Raw genomic sequence first — 21,075 nt, 5'->3', positions numbered from 1 at the left:
GAAATCTGCCATAAGCCAGGAAGCAGAATACCCTGCAATTTATTTTTTAATGAATCATCATTTGCACTTAATCTAATATCACAAAGTAATTTCCACATGTAAATAAATAGGTTTTATTATTTATTTTATTATTGTAAAAGTCAGTTGCTCACAGGCTTTTATTTTGTAAAAGTCTGTCGCTCACAGGCTTTTATTTTGTAAAAGTCTGCTGCTCACAGGCTTTTATTTTGTAAAAGTCTGTTGCTCACAGGCCTTTATTTTGTAAAAGTCTGCTGCTCACAGGCTTTTATTTTGTAAAAGTCTGTTGCTCACAGGCTTTTATTTTGTAAAAGTCTGTTGCTCACAGGCTTTTATTTTGTAAAAGTCTGCTGCTCACAGGCTTTTATTTTGTAAAAGTCTGTTGCTCACAGGCTTTTATTTTGTAAAAGTCTGCTGCTCACAGGCTTTTATTTTGTAAAAGTCTGTTACTCACAGGCTTTTATTTTGTAAAAGTCTGCTGCTCACAGGCTTTTATTTTGTAAAAGTCTGTTGCTCACAGGCTTTTATTTTGTAAAAGTCTGCTGCTCACAGGCTTTTATTTTGTAAAAGTCTGTTACTCACAGGCTTTTATTTTGTAAAAGTCTGCTGCTGTCTGCTGTGGAACAGGAAAAGAAAGTAATCGGCTGATCCACCAAACATGGAGAAGGGTACGGAACTTTTACTCGGCCATTTTCATTTTAAAGTTCTTCCAGACGGCGGAGTCGACAGAACCAAAGTCATCTGTAAACACTGCCAAGTTGAATTGTCTTCTCAGCGTAGTAGTTCCAGTCTAAAATATCACTTAAAGGCAAAACACACAACTGATAGCAGCAAGTCATTCAAGGAAACAGACAGTGGAGCGAGGCTTCTACATAAAAACTACAGAAAGATGCTGATGTTAAAAGTGTGTTTGCACAACAAATGTTATGGCACTTTCATTTATATGGCAGCACATTTAAAATAAAGCTAAATGCTAAAAGCTATACGCTACTTTTGAATTCATTTTTGGATTTTGCGTACAAATGTGATTAATCGTGATTAATCAAGGAAATCATGTGATTAATTAGATTAAAAAATGTAATCGTTGCCCAGCCCTAGTATTATCTTTATTATTTTTTTATTATTAGGATCTAAGCGTTGGTCCAAAAGCATTAGCTAAGCCAAGAATGTATAGCTCTGTTTAGAGAGTGCAGCGTCAAGATGCACTGACAACTAAGCATGCTAACTCTGCTACAAAGCTATCAGTAGGAAAAACAATGAACTGTGAATTCTCCTTCAGAATACCTTTACAGTTCATGTAAAACAATGCATATACATGTAGAGTGGCATGCAGAAGTTTGGGCACCACTGGCCAAAATGTCTGATGTGAACAGTGAAGCAAGTGGAAGATGAAACGATCTCCAAAAGACATGAAGTTGAACACAAAACACTCTTTTGCAACATTTTAAGCAATATCAGTGTATTACTTTTGTTTTGTACAATTATAGAGTGGAAAAAGGGAAAGCGGCACCCTGCAAAAGAACCCCAGGAGACTTGAGCTCTCGGATAACTTTGACCAAGGGATCGGAGAAAGTCTCGAGAAAGGCCAGGTGTTGCAAATTTCAAAGCTTTATAAACACCCAGGCTCCTCTAACCTTGTCCCAACAATCAGCATCCACAAGAATCCTCTAAGCAGTTGCTTAGCACTCTGAAAATAAAAATTAATGACACCCACAAAGCAGGAGAAGGCTATAAGAGGATAGCAAAGTGTTTTCAGGTACCGATTTCCTCCGTTTGAAATGTAATTAAGAAACTGCAGTGAACAGGAACTGTGGAGGGCAAGATAAGGTCTGGAAGGGGCACATTTCAAAGGTAGAGGGAATAACTGATTCAATTAAATTCCAACAAATGCTTGAAGCAAACATATAACCATCTGTAAAAAAAAGCTGAAGTTGGTTGCTACAAATGGATAAATGATTCTAAACACGCCTCAAAATCCATGATGGAATACCTCAAGAGGCTCAAGCTGAAGGTTTTGCCACGGCCCTCAGTCTCCCGACGTAAACGCCATTAAAAAAAGTCTCTGAATAGACTTTAAAAGAGCAGTGCATGCCCAGGCCCAGGAATCTCACAGAACTGGAAGACCTTAGTCCGGAAGAATGGCCGAAAATCCCTCAAAAAGGATCTGAAAGACTCTTGGCTGGCTACAAAAAGTGTTTTACAAGCTGTGGTAGTTGCCAAAGAGGGTGCTACTAAGCAGCGTGCCCAAACCTTTGCTGCGGGCCCTTTTCCCTTTTTGTGTCACTCTGAAAATGTAAAAGATGAAACTAAAAAAATATATTTTGTGTAAATGGAATGCGTCATCTCTGCAACTTCATGCCTTTTGGAGATCACTTCATCTTCCACTTGCTTAACTGTTCACATTAACAGAAACTTTGCCCAAACTTTTGCATGCCACTGTATCTAGTATAAATATGTAATAAGAAGAGATGTACGAGTGTTTTGTGGAATGTTTGTATGAGGAAACGCATTGTTTAGGACCTGAATCGGGTTAAAAGGCGCTAACCCTTTACCATTTCACCATTCGTACCTTCTTCTAAGAAGACAACTGCACTCAGAGAGACAGACAAATGCCCCCAGAGACGTGCAGATGAAGTCTTTCCTTGCCAGAGGTCACATTGTTTTTGTTTTATGGCCCACTGTGGCCACACTCTGTGTTCCTGCTGCTTCTAAACACAGAACAGCACGAGTTTTCAGCTTCTCGTAAAGCACACTTAACCGAGCGGGGATGTGGTTGGAAGTGAATAAGATGTTTGGACAAACCATATTTTTAGACTAGTCTTAACACCTTTGATTGCTGCCCTTTTGTGTCATAAAGTATAGCTTTAGTCTCTGCACTATATTTTTAAATTAAATGTTGTATATTGTCTGTGTAGCTGGAAAATCTTATAATGAAGAGAGGTTTTTATTTCTCACTGTGGCTTGAAACGCAATCAAAGAAATCCAAGAAAAAGGTTCTGTAGTGCGTGTGTGTGTGTGTGTGCGTGTGTGTGTGTGTGTGTGTGTGTGTGTGTGTGTGTGTGGACTTGTGAAAGTGTTAAAATGAATCTTTTGGGGCTTGCTCCTGCATGGCAGGGAGTCGTGAGTGATGTTGGACTTGAGGAAGGAAAACGGAGGATTCCTTCTCACCCAAAAGCCATTTACAACCACAGGAAACTCTGCTTCTCTCTGCTCTTCATGTCAGTTTTGTTTGTGCACTTTGCAGTCTTTTATATATACATTAGCCTCTTTCTGAACCAGTCGTTTCAATCTCACTCTTTAATCTCAAAAGATTCTCTTTGTGTATTTCGTTCTTGTCTTCAAACTTTTGAAGACGAGGGTTTTTTTTGTTTTTGTTTTATTCAGTCACACAGTATACAACAAATGTGTTCAGTACAATCATAGCATTTTTTAAGTGACTGAAAAGGCTTAATGCTTATATTTAAGTCTGTCCTGTTGAACAAAATTAAGCTACCCATCAACCTATATTTTTACAAATACTAAAATAATAGTAAAAAGACAAAAGACAAAAAACAGAATTGCATCCAATAAAGTAAAAAAATAGAAGAATAATGAAGCAAAATCATAAATAAACACAAAATCCTTCACAAATTATAAATACTTGTGGCCCTCAAAAATTGGGTTAGGGTTTAGAAACCATCCTTTTGAAAACCAAAAATGTACTACAATTTCTTACATTTATATTAGCATCATTCCATAATGAAACCCCAACAACAGATATGCATCTCCTTTTCATTTCTTTTTGTCTTCAAACTTTTGAAGACGAGGTTTTTTTGTTGTTGTTTGTTTTAATCTCATAATGGCCGCAGCGCTGTCAGTGAATGATTTTCTCTGCTATGCAAGGTAAGGCCCCTTATCAGACTGCGAGACTTGGGTTTCCCAGACTGACAGGTTGTGTAAGAGACGTGGTGATACCTTAAAACGGCGGCTTGGAAATTCAGTGGTGCCACATGATATTGTGAGACACATCCCCTGGCAGCCAATTAGGAATGCTGGCAGCCAAAGACCCGGCGTCAAAGTCAAAAACCCTCTGCTGCTACACCTGCTGCCTGTTAACACATTGAATACCGGCGGTTTTTACAGAATTATGTCGTAGAATCCCAGCGTTCTAAACCATTTTTTTGACATTTTTTTGTACAGTCACAGCATATTATGTGATAGGGCCACTGAAACATGTTATGGCTCGTTTGAAAGCTGAGACTTTAAACTCTTTGTGGGTCAAAACTGCGTGTCTCTAGGTGCCTCCATTAGCGAGCTATCCTTAGCTAAACCAAGGCGGGTATCCACCAAAATCAACAACAAACTGAGATATCGGGGCTTTTGTGAAACGTGCGCTCTTTCAGTCTGTCGCACTTTAGATACTTACATATCCGGGTCAGAGGATTTGCGTCGTGTCGCATGTTGCAAAGCTAACCTGTTCATAAGACCGCCTCCACAGCCCTTTTACAGACAGCCGTTGCACTTCCTATTCGCCCCATTATAAAAAAATTGGCTGCAGTTCAGTTGATTTTGTCTGGGGGCGCTGGTGAGCGAGTGCAGAATGACCATTGGCCATAGGGCTGGCGCTAATAACTCAAAAAATGTCCCCGCTAGCGGCTGAAACCTGAAAATAATACTGTGATTTCTGACAGAGGGATGTGGATTTATATCGAAAGTACAATAACCTGGGAGTTATAGCTTTCTGTTTTCTTACAGGTCTGGCATTTGCGAGTCAGTAGCCGCTAGCATTTAGCTAACGGAATCTGAAGAACGCACGGCAGATTACGACCGGCTGCTTTACGGCACTCGTCCACCGTGCCAGAGTGCTAACCTGGTGCCGCTAACAACAACGAAAGCTAAACCAGAGGCTAGTCAGAGAGTATGTAAAAGGGCTGTGCTGAAATCTGTAACTATTTGAGCTAACACCTCTCTGCTAGCTCAGCGCTAGGACTGACCATGCCGTAAAGTGATGCCACATGCGTGACATCACGCGGGATGCAATACTGACAATAAATATGTCAGTAGTGTATTTTAAACAAATCTAGTGAGTCTAAAAAATCAAACCAAGTGCCGTTTGAAAGGATAATTTATCCTGCCTTTAAGAAAATTAAAATGAAAAAATATAAAAAATTCTATCCAAAGCAATGGCTGCATCTAAGGTGGATTTCATAGTACCACCATAGAGTTCGGCGTGCTCTGCACTGCTTCGTTGGCGCCCCTAGAGTGCAGTACCACCCGGAAATAGCCGCCAGTTTTCCCTCTCCTCATAGAGACTCTCTGCCGCCTCCTTAGACTTGTCGCGTGTCTTCTTCTCCTTCTTGTTGTTTGTTTATGTTACTTTACCGCCACCCTCTGGAAACCGACACGTGCGATTGGACAAAATGCGGAACAATCAATGCAGCGTTATCAAAATTGTTCTTGAGTTGACGCAAAGCCATTGGCGTAATGATCAAAATGTCCAGATGATGACACCAGTTTTTGACTGCCATCTATGTCAGTTCTGTTCATCACATAATTACAAAAATCACACAGAATGTGCATTAGAATGTATAGATTCAGAATCCATAAAAAAAAACGTAAAAACGTATTTTTACCATGTGGGAGCCAACGCATGGGCAGTAAATACGTAGTTTTAAGTGACTGAGTTAATATAGAGGGATGCCACAGGTGTGTGCTTACTGACACAAACTCCACTTGAAAAGCCAAACTCGGGTCTCAATACATATCAACACATACTGGTTACACAAACACAACCGCAGCTAACTGGTGGATGCTGTTTGTGTAAGCCTTCAGCAAAGCATTCCAGTGGGTCTGTCCAATTTTGAGTTATTTTCGTCATTTATTTATGATTTATTCAGTAAATGTCTTGACTGTATGGATCAAATTCAAAATTAAAGCAAAAAAGCAAACAGATGGCTGTGGTTAAAATGCATACTGAGCCAATGGAACCGCACGTGTTGTTGTCACTGAGCGTAAAACAACATTCAAACTGAGATATCTGCGATGGCTTCAGTCAGGGTGGGCAGGCACGAGCTGCGATGGTTGAGCCAGCGCCATGACCGGTTAGGAGAGAGAGTGCAGATGGCGACAAGACGGCAGCACAACGTTAATCTGATTATTTTGCAGAGGTTAATTAATAGAAATTCATGCCACCTGTAGAAATATGTAACAGCGACATGAACAGATTTTGAGTTCGTTCATCTCAAGCTTTCTCTCGGTTTTGACTGCTCAGCGAGCCGCCATGTGAGCAGCGATTCAGCCCCGACACTCCATGGAGAACCAGTGTTTCAAACCTCAATTAACCTTAGTTTGCCTAAAACACCCTGCACTTTAGGCCTCAAAGGAAACAAACACATTGTTGAAATGTCTCCTTAAAGAAAAGCCGCAGTGTGATGAGTTCTGGATGCTGATGGACAAAATGCACCTACAGACTCATACCAGAGTGGGCCCTCTGTCATGTCTAGGTGTTGGTGTATTTCTCTGATAATTCCCTTGTTACTTTAGATTTGACTGTGTTGGAGTTTTTCAGAGCCGCAACTTTAGTGAAAACTGTTAAAATCTTTGTCACACACAATTGTTTTACTCATTCTGTCAGCAGAAAGTAGACTTTCACACAAATTGCGCCGATGCGGCAGCTTCCCAATGGGCTGTGTGGGGGTGAGGGTGTCTTTATTTTTGTTTAAAAGCATAACCACTGTCAAACGGTTAGTAAATGATCTTTTCTTCTTATGATTTACCTTCTTTGATCTGTCACTGTTTCTCACAGCCTCAAACCCCCGCTGCCATTATGGTGCGTTGGATGGAAACGCGGCGAGATAAGGTTAAAGAAAATGCCACAATGGTTCAGATTTCAGTCAGTAAAGTGAGTAAGGCTTCCCTAAGAGCTAAATGCTTCTGAAATAGAATCAATGCAGCATTGCTCTGCAATGAAAGGGAGGAAAGGCTTACTTTTAAATGCTGCATTTACAAACCTTGACTGTTTATTACAGTATAGCTTTTATTTCGTGTTTTTTTTCTTTCTTCTAGCACTTTAGAGACGATTTAAGGGAAAAAACAGAAAAGATCTGATGAAAATAGAGTAGAGATGGTTGGGGGGGGGGGCACAAAGTAGGACCAGTAGGTGCTTTTTTACTGAAGTCTGTCTCGACAAAGGACAGCCACTTGTCCCTACAGGCAGCCGTCTCAACAATAGGGGGAGCTCTGTGGAGTCCATAGGGAGAGCGGCCCTTCTGTCGCTCTCCTCGTGGATTCCTTCACAGAATCCACAGGAAGCCTGACAGGGGGCTGAAGCATCTCCAACAGTGAGCCGATGACCACACGTCAACCGTGTGCCACCAAAAACGGACCATGGAAGAAGTCCACGGTCTGGGCCGACAGACGGAATGCATTACAGAAAATGCAACCAAGCAGGCCCTCTGCATTTTTGGTCAGGTTAGGTTAATTATTTCCAGGTGCTAAATACTTCACAGATTTCTAATACTTACAGTCTGAGAAGTTGTCCTGACGGCAAGTGTTTTGATTACAAGGTAAATAGTCTGCTGTCTCCAAGTTGCACAAGCCGAAAGAGCACATTGTTTTTCTTGGTCTCCCTTTGATTTGCAAGTCTGTTTTTTTTTTTTTTTTTTCTGTCAACCCCCATGCTCTGCAGTCTCTTCCAATTAATGTTGCTTTAAGAGATTGTCAGTGAAGTAACCTATATCAGCAAAGTGATGTAGTATCATTCAGGATAAAATACGGCATTGACATAGTTTGAATCCCCACATCCTCTCCGTGCTTCTGCCTCTGATGTTTTGGAGCATCTGCACTCTGGCAGATGGGGTGAGGAGTGACAGTAGCGAGGTGTGACTCATTCTTAAGCAAAGCTCGTTTGTGACATGACTGCTGCAGCTCTGGAAGGTCCACGTACAGCCTCGGAATCGAGATAATTGCCTGCTTCGCCTTCTCCCCCCACCTTTTCCTCATGAGCATCGCACTCTGCCCCCCCTGTGCCGCTCCATCTTCTCGCCTCTGGCGACGTCAGAGGACTGGCGTATCAGCTGAAGGGCTCATTAAAGCCTGTGCAAGGAGAGCTCAGTGTTGTGGGGGGGTAGACCCTCAAGGGGGGGGGGGGGCATGACATGACAGTCATCGGCACTGACAGCAGTTTAGTGACAGCTCCCTAATGCCAGCAGTCACACGGACAGGTTAACATCGAAACCGAGGCGAGGCGGCTGGTGAGAGACGAGGAAGGTCAGAGGTAGTGGAGGAACTCAGCTGGTGGTTTCTACATCTTCATTCCCTTTGCCATGCAGACATTTCAGTCAGAATAAACCTCATTAGGGCACAGTGGGATGGAGGTAGAAAAACTGAGACAGGCGGTGGCAGTGAGTGGATGTTGGATAAGACACAAGGGCAAAAGGACAGCGAGAGAGACGCTGACATGCTCATCATATTGGAGAAAGGTACCAGCGGCAATGGAAAGGGCAGTCGATGATGAAGCCTTTGTGAGCATTTTCTCTCTTTGTTAGTGCTGCAGGGCTTCTAGTCGGCACGCTCGGTGTCCACCTACCTCTGAAGACTGCCACTGGAGCCAGATATTGCTCCTATAGCCTTCTCCCTCCCCATTTCCGTTCTAGCTTCAGGTGTGAAGATGAGAATTCGTTTTACAAAGTGCAGCTTTGCGGCCCAGCCGAAGTGTAGCCCTCGGCAACCCTTTAGCCTAAAAAAAAAAAGAAAAAAAGAAGACTGTCCTTTCACACTCAACCCGCGGTAGCTTTTACAGTACAAAACTCTAATGCACAGCCATATGGATAAAATGGCTCCAGGACTCGGGGAAATCTGTTTCAAAAACACATTTCCAGGGAGATGTTTTTCTCCGAGCTTTATAATTCTAACTGTATTTTCTTTGCTATGTTGGCTGAGCATATTCTGAAATCGACAAAAAAAAAAAGAGAAAATAGGTCATTTGGAGGCGTTGATATTAACGTTCCTGCCAGCGGGATATCACATACATGGTAATGCTGGAAGTCACAAAGTCACTGTGACCTCTATAAGTTTCCACTGCAGTCTGCATCTTACTTAATCGACAAAGTTTTACAAAGCGTGCCTTCTGTAGACACACACACTAATGAGCTGTCTCTCCTGAGTGTTGCAACATTTCCACTAACAGTCTGGTTAAACTCTTGCCTGTATTCATTACCATTCCAGCCATTCTTCCTCTGAGAATACCTCAAGTGTCAGTATTCACATGTACGGCATCATTATTTAATCCGCTGCCTGTCTTAGTCAGACATAGGAGGGAGTTTTGTTTCGCCTCCACATTTCTTATATCTGTCAAGCTCCATGGAGAATGAATTACTGTGACAGGAGCCAGCGTTTCACCTCTCGGGATAAGGTTATATTTTCTGATTTAAAATCTCATCCAAATCTGTGATGAAATAAGTTGTTTGGCTTTAAAAGTTCAGATAAGAATTCCATCAATTTGTAGTCTGTGTCCTTTCATCGTCTGTGCACCCTGCCTCGCCTGGACATGAGGGAACACGAGACACACGAGTTAAATCCTGTATGGCCTTTTAGGATCCTGAAAAGAAAAAAGACACTATAACCAGCATAAGTAAGCCCTTGAAAAGGCCTTTCCTTGCACAACACTTACTCAACCGTGGTTTGGTGGAAGGGTAAAACTAGTTCATATGAATGGCCATACAATCGGCCATATAGGCCATCTGAATGGGTCATATGAGCAGAGGAAAACTGATTTAAATTGATGAAGTGCTGGGATGTTTAGCTCACGAGCCAAGTTTCCTACACTAAGGGTTAACACTAGGGTTACTCCTAGGTTGGCATTTTACATTACATTTACTGAATAAGTAGTGAGTCATCACCCCAACAGCGTTTCTTTCTCGGGTTCAGCCAGTAAACGTTCATTCATCGGGGCGGGGGTGGGTGTAATATAAAAATGATAATGGCCCCATCAACTCAATTACATTGTAATGATGCTGCCTATCACATTAGCATCTTTCATCTCTGGCAGATGGGATGATTCAGTCAGTTTCTGTGTGAAGAAATGAAAGCCAGGTAAGGGAGCAAATGTTTCAGCCTGCTGTTGCACTTTCCAGAAAGAAAAAAAAAATGTCACAGTAGATGACTTTTAATATGTGCGTTTTTTAATTCCACATCAAGTCGTGCAATTAATTTGAACGGATTTGGGATCTGTCACTCAGGGTCCCTGATGCCCCCAGCCTTGCTAATTTTATTACTAAAACCTAATTCTGTCTTCATGGTGAAGGCTCTAAACATTATTTACCTTCCTAGCCAGCCATATGTTTGGCTTGGGGGTTAATAACCCTTTTTTTGTGAATAAAACTCTTATTTCTTTTTGCTTTACTCAGACTTTGATTGCAATGGGGGCCAAGGCATAACAAAATCAGTCGGTTTGTGAAAAAGCTGGCATGTCAGTGTTGTGATCGGTCCCATAGGGACGGGAATGGTGCACTGAGTGACATTTCTATACAGACGGCTCAGGAGAGGAAAACCTCAGAGAGAGGACCAGAGGTGTGAGCTGTCAGAACTGACAGCTGAACTGAAATGCCATGTCGAGTGTCTGTCATTAACAAGTCAGGGATCAGTTTAACAGGGAGGGTGTCAGTCAGTGCAGCTCTCGGATTAACTGAAAACCGACTGGTCCTCACTTTTAACTTTAACGGAGGGCGCACAGTTTCTGCGAGGTCACGGCAGCATCCGTTACCCAACAGCCTCTACTTCAGTCAGGATGATCTGAAACAACACAGCACATAAGTGCTTTCAAATTCTTCCATGTTAATGCATATGTATGAGATACTTCATCCTTAATGAAACCCTCAGTTACTCCTCTAACGTCGTCAGTACATCTGAAGAGAATATACTGGAGATGAGCCTTCGGGCTCTCTTTGTGCATCTGTGTTCTCTTTCACTTTGATGCATGTAATGCTCATTATGCCGTCCTTATATTTCCCCACCTTCATACATGAGCGGCTTCAAAGCCTCCCTGTTTGTTCAATTCAAACTGGAGGTAAGCTCATTTATACGTCTGCGCTTTAAGAGCAAACTTCTCCTCTTTGGTGTATTTTCCCAAGAGTTTTTTTTTTTTTTTTTTTTTTTTTTTTAGAATATTCATATTAGTTAAATCCCATCTATTTAAATTTTTTGCTTTAGTTTTACACACGAAACCCCCTTTAAATTCCGACAGCGTACTGCAGGCAAGTTTTCATTTGGCAATAGATCGGTATGGCGGGGGCAGAATAAACAGCTTGGGTATTAGCTGGGGCTGGTGCTGTTGATTATTTTGGTAATCGGGTATTCTGTGATTTATTTCATCAACTCACTGGGGAACTTTGACAAAGTCACGTAGTTGGCAACGGTGGGGAGAAGTTTCGTGCAAGTTCAGCTTACCTTGCGACTGACAAATGCAGAGAGAAGGGCCACGAGTGAGGAGAACCACACACTGGCAACTTTACCAGCAAAACGGATAGTCATACCGTGTTGGTATGCTAGTCAACAATCTCCATAATCTCCAGTAGATGCGTAAAACTCCGCCCTCCCTTCAGGAATTGGCCTGATTGATTTTTGGAGAGACTGTTCTGGGTCCCAGAAAGTTGGATAAAGCATGTATTGCATACCAGCATCCAACCCAACACGCAATCATACACACTGATCAAACTAATAAGGTCTTCTTTTGAACACGGAACAATCGCTATGAGTATTTACATTTTTTTTTTCTTACTTTTTACCAAAGACTTTGATCATTTTCGGTAGCTGTAAGAAGACTCCGTCTCAGAGACGGCTGCACTCTTAGTCGCCAGAACGGTGTGCAACTGTGTGAGTTGTAGCCGAGATGTTTTCAGCGTTTTTGTTTTTGTACTACAAAGTCTGCTTTTGCTCATTAGTCTCACAAGTCCACTCCATGACTTCTCTTACTGATGGTCACGTCTGCAGTAATGGTTCATCTTGCAGCTGAGGAAATGGAGAGCCCCGCTCGGTTAAAAACACTCACTTTTCCTGCAGGCTGACAGCAGCCGCTGAACACGAGGACACATCCAGTGGAATGAACCAAATGAAAGTGCAAATTACTCCTTCTTCCCCCTGGATGACATGTTTATTAGACCCTGAAATTGTGTTTGCCTGGCTTGCCTCTTTGAAAGCACTCTTTCCAAAATGTATGCAGAATTTTTGGCAACAAGAGCGCGTGTGGATGAGGAGCTGGTTTCCAGGTTTTGCCTCACTTGTAACGACTCTTTTTCAATCACAGCTCACTGGTGATGAGTGTTAATCAATTGCACCATCAGCGAGCACATTCCGAAGCTTAAGCCGAAGGATTGATGAAGGTCGGCGGCACCTTATGTACAGCATACTTGTGGTGAAGTTTCTAGAAAAAAACCCAGAGCTGCTCTGTCTCTCACTCCCATCCTCCCTCCTCTCTGGCAGCAGTCGTCTGTCTGTCCGTGCTGCTGCCATGTGTCTCAGTCAGGAGCTCTCGGTCGATTTGGCACTCGGCTGACCTAGAAAACACAAGAAGTGCAGCTTCCAGAGTGCGTCCACTAAATTTAAAACCCAGCCTTTTTTCTCCTCGGTGCCTTGTCGTCCCAGGAGCTTTAGTCCTCCTGACAACAATTGATAGGACGGCTATCTAAAGCAGAACAGTGGAGGGGATGAGGAGAAAGGCAACGGCGGCGGATTGGAAAGGTAAACAACGTGCAGGCATCCCTCGGATTTCACAGCGACACTCCGCTTTGAAGCGCCACATGAAAGAGTCGAAGACCAAGAGATATGTTTAGCTAATAAGCATTTAATAAGGCTGTGTGTTCAAGGAGCATGTAACATTGAGATTAAACAGCGGGAGGTATGGGTACAGGGAGCAGAGAGATGGGTTCAGAGCTAGATCACTTTTTTTACGCATTGAAGATTTAGTTGCCAGAGCGGGTTTTGGTTTTATGCTCGTTTGTTTAGGTTGCTGCCAAGAGTTCAGGTACACAAAGACACCAACAGGGTTCAGATGACTCTGTTGGGACTCTTTTTGGACTTTGATTCCCAGTGTTATGAGATAAAGTCAGTACCTGGTATTAGGGGTGGGCGGTATGCACGGTATCATACCTTATGCGGTATTTTTCACCAACGGTAGAGATTTTTTTGCCATACCTTATACCGCAATAGCTCATGAGTCCTGTAGATGGCAGTAATGCAAAGTTTTGAACATCCGCTTGGATATGCCGGGCGACAGTAATCGCAAGACACGGTAACACGAGTAATTTGTTTTACCACCTGCGGGCTAACCATGCTCCGGAATATGAAACGAGTCAAAGCCGGTGTTCTGTCGACTTCTCCTACTTGTCGAGATTTGCTATTTTTTTTGTGCCGAGCCGATTTTCTAAGTTTCGTTTTCACGCCCATAATGTTTTGCTACCCTGCGTCTCAGCTGGTGTGTAACGGTAACATCCTCAAAATCCTGATTATTTTCTGTTTTGGAAGACATGCAAAGTAATAAAACACTTATCGTATTAACAAGCAGTTTAACATGCACAAATGGGGTGAAACATCTGAAACATGACGCATATTTGAGCATGTTGAATAAGTGGAAGGCGCCAATGAAAGTTACGTTATCCAAGAGGCAGCGGCTTCTCTCTCACAGAGTTTATTCGAGGAAATGTAGCGTTTCTTATTTTTTAAATATAAATATAACGTATATATTTTTATATTTCCTGTGTTTTCTGTTTTGCACAATACATTTCATTTAATATTGCTGCAAACATCCTGATTGAAAGTGTTTATTTGGTGCTATGGTAACCACTGAGAAACTGTTCTGTTGTAATTTATATACAAAAGTACCATACCGCGATATATACCGTATACCGTCAGTGGCTCAAATTTTACCGGGGTATACATTTTAGGCCATACCGCCCAGCCCTACCTGGTATGCCACAAAGGTGGCAGGTACATACTTTTCATCCGGGGCAACATATATGCTGATGACCACTTCACTTAGGCAAGTAAGCATCTAAGAGCATCCCTGAGAAGATATCGCTGATTTCAGAAGGATTTTTTTCTTTTCTGATCTTTGTTCTGATTCCATTTTAATTATTATTTTTTTTAATTGTAAATGTGTTTACTCTGTGCTACATGGAAAAACTAAACTCCTGATCATGGGACTTCTGCGTAGGTTTAAGTTTTGGGCATTTCCCGCTTTTCCAAACAGAATTATGTCTGTGAACAGATTGGTGAAATGTAACTTGGGATTTGGTGTTGGCACGTCTGGGGGGAAAATCTTTATTTTTTTTAAGTCTTTTTTTTTTAAAGGATTTTCAATGGTAATTTAACTAGGAAGAGTTTCATTGATATCAAATCATCATGATCGGGATCATAATGACAGAACTCAGCTCCGGTCAAAACAAAGATCGATCCGGTAATACACATTCGGCATGAATAAACATGCTCATGGATTCATTAGTGATGCTTACAATAAGTCATTCATGCCCACACATGAGATATTAGTGACTTGTGTTACATTACATTACGGTCATTTTGCAGACGCTTTTATCCAAAGCGACTTACAATAAGTGTGTTCCACATCGGTAGGCAAAAGAACTTCAGGTCACAAGAAATCATAAGTGCATTTCCTTCCAAAACCAAACGGCTAACAGCATAACTAGTGCTACAGTAAGTGCAATAAGTTAGGTACCTAGACAAATGGGGAAAAAAGACCATTTAGGAAACAAATAAGTGTGTAGGAAGCTGGGACGAAACAGGTGATGTCCTAAGAGGGCGGATCTGGGTAGTGTTTCTTGAAGAGATGGGTTTTCAGCCTGCGGCGAAAGATGTTATAAATTGTGTGCCAGACTTCAAACGTCCTCATAAATCAATCAGCGTTTGCGCTGCTGTAGAGTTGCGGTGTTTCCACATGACAGTATAGCATCTGCTCGGCCTGCTTGGAACCTCCGCCCAAAGGTAGCACAAAAAGAAAAAGTATCTATATCAGTTACACAAACGCATGTATTTAAGGGGATGAGGTGTTATACCAACATAATGCTCCTGCTTTGATTTGCACAGTGTTACGATTGATCAGCCAGAGTCATGCCTGGGTCCGCTCGGGTTTTCATTTACGTCGCCTCTAGGGATGGGAATCGAGAACCGGTTCTCAGTGTTTCAATTCCTTGGAATCGTTTGGCGATTTTTGCAAACGATTCCATTATCGATTCCAGTGGGCGCGAATGATGTCACCACGCAGCGTTGCGTGGCGAGTCCGGTGCAGCCAGCAGCCAACAGTAAACATGGCGCCCAAGCGGTACAAACGCTCGAAAGTTCGGTTACACTTCCCTAAAAAAGACGACAACAGGGCAACTTGCAAAGTGAATATTTCACCAAAGGGAGGAAATACTACCAACATGCAATAACTATGAATGAATGATTAACGTCAGTGACTCTGAACCCAGCAGCAGCAGCAACGTTAGCATGTCCTCGGCTAACACTGCAGGTAACTAACTAACTAACTAACAAACACTGCCTATCATGTTAGCACCATTTGCCTCATTGTAAAACCTGCTGTTAGTAACGGTTAAGGTTAAATGAATGCCTTCTCAGGCATTACATTTAGATGAAATCATGAGAGACAGAGCCTGACTGGCTCAGAGCCAGAGGCTGGTGGTACTACCCCCAGTTCACGTCTACCTCCAGCTTCTCCTTTCACCAGAGCAGGGAAGAGTTAAATTACCCAGGCCAGGATAGACCAATGTGGACCTCACCGTTGTTGGGTTTGTGAGGTCATGACTCGTGTTACTTCTAAACTAGCCGTGCGTTATGTTATAATCAACCAAACCAAAACAAATGGAAGTGTCTGGACAACCGGCCTTCTGCACGACACGCACATTTTAACTTTGGGGGTGAAAGAAGCAGCGATTTCAGTAACCGAGGCTCTGTTGGATTCAACCGTGAGCTCAAGAACCAGAAACCTAAAGCAGCAAAATGGAGTTCAGCCACACTTAAATTTATTATTCGTTTCATCCGTTCCTTTTCTTACAGCAGTCACGACTGCTTCTCTCATATTAGTTTTTTTCATATAATGGATGGACACTTTTAGTGTGTGAGTTATGCAGTTATGACAGTCTGAACTCAGCAAGCCAAACAAGTGGGAGTCATTAAAAAAGTGTCAGATGAGCTCCTATTCGAATGCTGCATTTAAGATTAGGAAAAACGCAAAAATAAACTACATCACAATGACAGCCAGAAATCCACATAAGCCATACTGTTGCCTCGTATCACAGTAATATATTGATACGCCACCCTGCTCTGTTATTGGATACCATAAATCAGCTGTAATGCCTCTGAAAGCATCATGAGCCCTCCGGGGGTGCTGCTGCCAAGGTTTACAGCCACTGCAATACTTGGAATTCAATTGCTTTTCTGTGTCAAGTGTCCCTTCAGCAGGGCTCGACACTCTCACCTTTCACCAACTTATCTGTGTGTATCGTAAAAGCCGCTAGCGGGATTGGAGTTGTACTTGGTGGGATCTAATATCTCCTCTGTGATGGATGAAAACACATTGTTTAAAGGGTGGTTATGAACTTCCTGGTTTCCCGTTTTAAACATAGCTCGCAGCTCTCTCCCGTCGGCCTGTCAGCCTTACTCTGCCTCAGTGCCCCCCCCCAACACACACACACACACACACACACACACACACACTTCTTCTGTAATAACCGGCAGCGTAATGCTGAATTAAGCTAATAAAAGGGAACTGAATGTATTGGGACTTCTGGGCGCCCCCGATCAAGATGGAAGTTTTGAAGAAACCGTATTAGAAAGTGCCTCCTGGGCTTAATTAAGCTAAACAAAGGAATTACTAGCATGCAAAGCAGAAAGAAGTCATGTGGGAGACTTTTAGAAACGTTTCCTCTATCTCCAATGTTATCAGATGCTTTTAAGTCTGGAGCATTAATCATGTTTTGATTTCAATTCTCCAACACCCCGTGGAATCATTATCCTGTGACCCAGCGAATTAACATCCTCCGCCCATCCGGCAACTGGGCGAAAAGACCGAAGTTAGTGCCGGACTCATCATCTCAGCGGAATTTAAAATTAGTCTCATGATCTGCAGTAGATGGGTCATGCTAGCAGATGGGTCAGCCTGAGTCTCAGTGGGATTTTTGCGGCAAATGTTTGAGACTGTCCCGGGGTCACATACATTTTTAATTTTTCCTTCTTTTTTTTTTTTTTTTTTGTATGTATAAAATACTCTTAATTTCCGCCACTTTCTTTCGAAAGATTCTCAATTTCAGCGATTTTGAGCCATCTTTACCCTCCCTGCTGGTTCTGTGCGCTGAATCTTTGATTATCTGTTTAATATGAACTGCTGAATTATTAATGGGTTACTGTATCTTTTTTTTTTTTTTTTTAATCAGATCCCTGCTAGATTCAGATGTGAGTTTTTAAGTAAAAATGCTCAGGTAATTGCTAATCATATTACCTATTTAAGAATGCTCAGAGTTCTCACACCATATGGGTGTATGGCGGCGCTGAAATAGGAAGTTTTATGGCGTCTTGTCGTAAGAACGGTGTCTCTTTGCCTGCCAGGTGCCCGTGGCTGACCCATGAAGATTAACTGCAGGAAACAGCCTGCTGAGTTCCTCATTATTGGTGCCGTTCTCCTTTCTTAGCACTGATTAAATAATGATTGTGCTGCGGAAAAACAAAGCTAATGTCACGCTTCAGAGCTTAAAACAATTAAAAGCAAGCTGTTGCGATGCAAAGAAGGGTTTCTTTCCGCAGCTCTTTCCCTTTGAGGACGAGCACTCTCATCTGTGGCACATCTTCCCGCGCCTCGTCCTTTCCTTTCAAATCCTCCACGTCAAAAGGCTCTGCCCTTCTAACACTGTCCACAGAGAAATCAATAGGTCCCACCTTAATGTTTATCGTGTGTGCGCCTATCAGACCACCTTTAAAAAGCTCTCTTTAGGAGAGATAAACAGGTGCTACGTGCAGCTGGTGGTTGGAGATTACTGCCAACGTTGTGACAAGATTTCAGCCCGAGCCATGGCTGTCATCCTTCCTGCTGCCTGGAGACAGAATCTGAATAGAAACCCTGTACACAGCCCATATCACTGACCAACTAACCCTCCCCCCCTTAATTGTGTTTGCTCAATAACCAAAACGCCATTCAAGTCCCCTGGTGCATGAAAGCAGTCTGATGGGTGCAGAGCTGATTTCATTGTCACTTGGACTAAAAAGAGTTTTATTTAAGCTCTGCAGAAACGCATCTGGTTAAAACACTGTTGCACATTTGGTGTTCGACTGTAAACGAGGTAGTGCTGGGCGGTATGACCAAAAATACATATCACGGTATTTTTTCACGGTTTCACGGTATTTTTTTTCATGCATAATTAGGTGTTCACAGCATTTTCTACAGATTGAGAACAGGATTACTGCAGTAGATTAATTTAGGATGGTCTATTTTACCGTCATAGAATAACGCCCCACAAAATGATGCTGTTTACACAGAAGTGCTACTCATGATTCTAATGAAGTGAGGAATCGGAATGCAAACACAATTGCAGTCAAAATACAGAACTTTTACTGTGCAAGTTTCAAACATCTTTTTATGAAAATCAATACAAAAAAGTAGTGCAACTTGCAATAATTATATTTTTGCATCAATATGAGGTATTCACATTCAAATAAATGAGGTAGATTCACGTTCTAGCTCTAGCAAACGCGTCTTGAAGTGACATTTGGCTCGACTTTTCTTTTGCTTTCACCGTGTTACCTGCTGATGTGGCCGGTGCTGACCTTAACTTCATGCATTCTTCATATTCTAAGACATGCTTATGGCTAAGGTGATGGAGCAAATTGCTCGTGTTGCCACCTCCAGCGACAACTGCAGCCCGACAACACTTGCATAAAATGGTTGTTTGGTCGACGTCGGATTTTTTTAAACCAAAAAACTTCCAAACTACAGACACGGCTCCTTTTTTTGGCACAAGTTCTTCTGTGTCAGCATGTTCTACTAGTTCTGCAGCTTCGATTTCGAAACTTTCCATGTCTATCCTATCCACCTTCACCTTCGCGTAACGCAAGTGCTTATTACCACCTCGCACCCATAGACAGTAAACATGCGTGTTTAGAAGCGCAACACTGAAAAGGGTCCCGTCTCAAACAATGTCGCGCGACGCAGCGTTCCCCCCGTTGTGTAATCAAATACACCGGTATGGCGGTATATTAAAAATTCATATCATAACGAAATTATAAACCGGTATTCGGTGTGAACCGGTATACCGCCCAGCACTAAAACGAGGCTTCTGTTGGTCTTAATACAACCTCAGATCAGGAAAGGTTTGGATGGTATGCAAAAGGCAATTTCACTTCTGTTTCAATGCAGACAGTACGAACGTAATTGGCTTAAAACGATCATTTAAAGAACTCAAGTTTTACGTTTCAGGCTTATAAACTGGAACCGTAAAGTTCATTCCGTCTCCCAACACTAAAGACGATGTTCAGGCTTTGAGAATGCCGAGCAATGAAGGATGTCGGGGGGGCTTTTTGTCCCCATTCTCCCTGCAAACAATTCTTTAGGTATGCAACAGTGCGGGTTTGTTAAAGTCACATTTTTCAGTCCATAATCCTCCACATATTTTCTACTGGGGACAGGTCGGGACTGCAGGCAGTTCAATCCAGTGCCTGTGCCCTCTTCTTCCTCATCCATGCCTTTGTAATGCGTGCAGATTGTGATTCTTGCATCGTCTTGTTGAAAAATGTTCGGACATGCCTGGAAAATATGTGGTCTTAAAGGTAGCAACTGTTGCATTGAGATCTCGTTGCACTCTTCTGCATTAATGCTGAAGAAGTCAACTCCGCCTTTGGACAAAGTTATCATAAGGCACAGTTAAGTGTTAAGTGTCATTTGTGGATGCAACACCATCTTGTAGTGGCTGATTTCCACAGTAAGGTTCGTAATGCATTGCTGTTCTTGGGCTACGTTCACACTGCATGTCAAATGTGTTCCAAATCCGATCTTTTTTTTTAAGAGCTGGGCGAGTTAACTCTTTATTGTCGCGTTAACTTGTTAATTATTTAATGCTGACAAATATTTTATTTGCGCATTAGCGCAGGTTTTATTATTTATTTTATTAACATAGAGTCTGTTGCTCACAGGCTTTTATTTTGTAAAAGTCTGTTGCTGTCTGCTGAGGAACAGGAAAAGAAAGTAATCGGCGGATCCACCAAACATGGAGAAGGGTACGGAACTTTTACTCGGCCATTTTCATTTTAAAGTTCTTCCAGACGGCGGAGTCGACAGAACCAAAGTCATCTGTAAACACTGCCAAGTTGAATTGTCTTCTCAGCGTAGTAGTTCCAGTCTAAAATATCACTTAAAGGCAAAACACACAACTGATAGCAGCAAGTCATTCAAGGAAACAGACAGTGGAGCGAGGCTTCTACATAAAAACTACAGAAAGATGCTGATGTTAAAAGTGTGTTTGCACAACAAATGTTATGGCACTTTCATTCATATGGCAGCACATTTAAAATAAAACTAAATGCTAAAAGCTATACACTACATTTTAAATAATATTTGGATTTTGTGTACAAATGCGATTAATCGCGATTAATCAGGGAAATCGTGCGATTAATTAGATTAAAAATTTTAATCGTTGTCCAGCCCTTGTTTTTTTTTCTTTTTTGCTTATATATGACTCAGATCACTTTTTTTTTTTTTTTTGTCATGTCGGTGTGAACAGCAAAAAATCGCATGGAATCATAAATATAAAATGGGTCATAAATTGGATATAGATAGAATTTTTTGCAATGCAGCCTCAGTCTGTACGGTCAAATCGCATTTGATGCGACTTCTACGTCACTCTCAATCAATGTTTGTCACAATTTGTCTCTTCTAAGCATGATGGACGAGAGCGCAAATGTTAGCCAGCGGAGGAGGGCCAGCGAGGTGCGAGACTTGATAAGCATTTGGGAAGATAATTCCTGTATCTAGTGACGTCTTTGTTGCTCACACTGAAATCTTACACTGGCCACATTAAAAAAAAAAAA

At 42.1% G+C, this 21,075-nt stretch overlaps 1 protein-coding gene across 1 annotated transcript in view; it reads left to right on the top strand.

Annotated features, from left to right (window-relative positions):
* stk32c (serine/threonine kinase 32C) overlaps positions 1-21,075 on the top strand; it is a 95,284-nt gene that overhangs the window by 33,216 nt on the left and 40,993 nt on the right. The window lies entirely within an intron of this gene.

Source organism: Odontesthes bonariensis, chromosome 2 (assembly GCF_027942865.1).
Source record: "Odontesthes bonariensis isolate fOdoBon6 chromosome 2, fOdoBon6.hap1, whole genome shotgun sequence".
NCBI lineage: Eukaryota > Metazoa > Chordata > Actinopteri > Atheriniformes > Atherinopsidae > Odontesthes > Odontesthes bonariensis.
This window is presented reverse-complemented; position numbering and strand designations above follow the sequence as displayed.